Source organism: Lipotes vexillifer, unplaced genomic scaffold (assembly GCF_000442215.2).
Source record: "Lipotes vexillifer unplaced genomic scaffold, Lipotes_vexillifer_v1.1 scaffold860, whole genome shotgun sequence".
Taxonomy (NCBI): Eukaryota; Metazoa; Chordata; class Mammalia; order Artiodactyla; family Lipotidae; genus Lipotes; species Lipotes vexillifer.
In genome coordinates this window covers 4,878-7,144 of record NW_006789568.1, presented here as the reverse complement: position 1 = coordinate 7,144, position 2,267 = coordinate 4,878, and the positions used below count along the sequence as shown (strand labels likewise).

General features: G+C 43.6%; 1 protein-coding gene across 1 annotated transcript in view; it reads right to left on the bottom strand.

Moving 5' to 3' along the window:
- Positions 1 to 2,267, bottom strand: part of SP100 (SP100 nuclear antigen) — a gene marked incomplete at its 5' end in the record, with an annotated part of 43,131 nt that overhangs the window by 37,001 nt on the left and 3,863 nt on the right.

Genomic DNA, 2,267 nt, shown 5'->3' with positions numbered 1-2,267 from the left:
CAGCAGGAAATTCCCTCATAAGAAAACCTGCAAAAGTCTTGAAAAGCCATGCGAGGCATGGCCTGCACCCAGGCCACTCTGGGCTGCCTTTCTAAGTCATCTGCTGTGTAGGTTAGTGATGTTCCATTCCCTGTTCCCAGAGCAGAGACAATTCAAATGCAAGGGGCAACTTTGCTCTGCTTGACCCTTACCGTCCTTCCCTTCTCTCTCTTCAACTTCTGACCCCTTCTGTTGTCTTTTCAAACTTCCTTCACCTGCTGTTTCTCATGTAGGGTACCTTGGAGACCTTGTGTTCAGGACCTTGTGTGAGCCTCCTCTCCTCACCTCCTCCCACCCCCTGCCAACCTGGTGCCCTCCTGAACTATTTGCAAGCCTGGGAAATAATTTTCTCATGTGTCTGAGCCATAGATGTGTTTTAGGACTATCTCCTAGAGCAGTCTTCCTACTAGTACTAAGACAAAAGTGTTCCCTAAAAACTGCAACAAATCTACATTTTACTTTGATAGATCTAGTGAGCAGTTAGATTGAGTGTATTATTTAAAATGTTGCTCTTTTGTAGCACCAAGATCAGGTAACATTTTATTTCTTCTTAGGACTGTTCCTAGTGTGTTTCCATAAATAGGTATGTTCTGATATTGTCTAGGTCTAAAAAGTAGAAAGGGACAAAAATTCACCAACTGTACACTACAGAGACACAGATCTTATGGCAACTCAGGCTACCCATAGGATTCAGGAAACAACATTTTGATAATCATTTCGAGCTTCAATTTTACAAGAAAATAATGCAGAATCCAGGAGGCTAGCCTTGTTATTCCCTTCAGTCTCCGGTGAGACTTTGTAGAGACTTTGAAACATTTATGGGATTGTGTTTCCTCATCTAGAAGCAAGGGTTACAATGTCCATCCTGCTTAGCCCTTAAGGTTGTTGTAAGATATTGTTTGCAAAGGTCCTTTGAAAAATCACTGTATATGCCGTGACTTGTTGAAGAATTCTGTCAAAAACAATCCTTTGGGTTTCAGAATGCCTTATATGAAGCCTTTATTTCTGCTAACACTAGGTAGCTGGACAAGTTATGACATGACTCAAGTTTGTGATCAGATGATAATATGACCTTCCAATAAAGGAAGACAGCTCACCCTTGAACAATATGGGTTTGAACTGCACAGGTCCACTTAAACTCAGATTTTTTCCATACTAAATAATACAGCAGGACTTCCCTGGTGGCACAGTGGTGGAGAGTCTGCCTGCCAATGCAGGGGACAAGGGTTCGATCCCTGGTCTGGGAAGATCCCACATGCTGCAGAGCAACTAAGCCCGTGTGCCACAACTACTGAGCCTGTGCACCACAACTAGTGAAGCCCACGCGCCTAGAGCCCGTGCTCCACAACTAGAGAAAGCCCCTGCTCAGCAATGAAGACCCAACACAGCCAAAAAAAAAAGAAAGAAAGAAAGAAAAAGAAATTAAATACTATAGCACTAAACGATCCACAATTGGTGGAATTCATGGATGCCACCTGTGTGTATGGAGGGCTGACTCTTAAGTTATAAGAAAAATCTTAAGTTATAAGAAAAATCTTAAGATTTTTGACTGCACTGGAGGTTGGTGCCCTTAACCCGCGCATTGCCAACCATATTTAGCTTTCTGTTTTTTGTAGAAATCACCGCATAAATCCACCACTTCATAGGCATAGCAACTAGTAGTTTTTTTTTTTTTTGGCTGTGTGGCGGCTTTTTCTAGTTGCAATGAGTGGGGGCTACTCTTTGTTGCGGTGCATGGGCCTCGCAATGTGGTGACTTCTCTTGTTGCGGAGACTTCTCTTGTTGCGGAGCACGGGATCTAGGCACACGGGCTCAGTAGTTGTGGCATGTGGGCTCTAGAGTGCAGGCTCAGCAGCTGTGGCGCACGGGCTTAGTTACTCCGTGGCATGTGGGATCTTCCCGGACCAGGGATTGAACCCGTGTCCCCTGAATTTGGCAGGCGGATTCTTAACCACTGTGACACCAGGGAAGTCCGCAGCTAGTAGTTTTAAACACACTCATTACTTTGCTGGCCTATTTCTACTATATAATCAATATAGGGTACATATATTTATTAATGGGACCCAATAGTTAATAGGCCTCATCCTCAGATATAGATTTCATATCTCTCTGCATTTCCCATAAAAGTCCAGTAAAATAAAGACAGAGAATGGGATTCCAGAGTAAACTGGAACCATGCTACAGAAGGGGCTCAGAATAAGATGCTCAGGAAAGAGAGACTCTAGTTC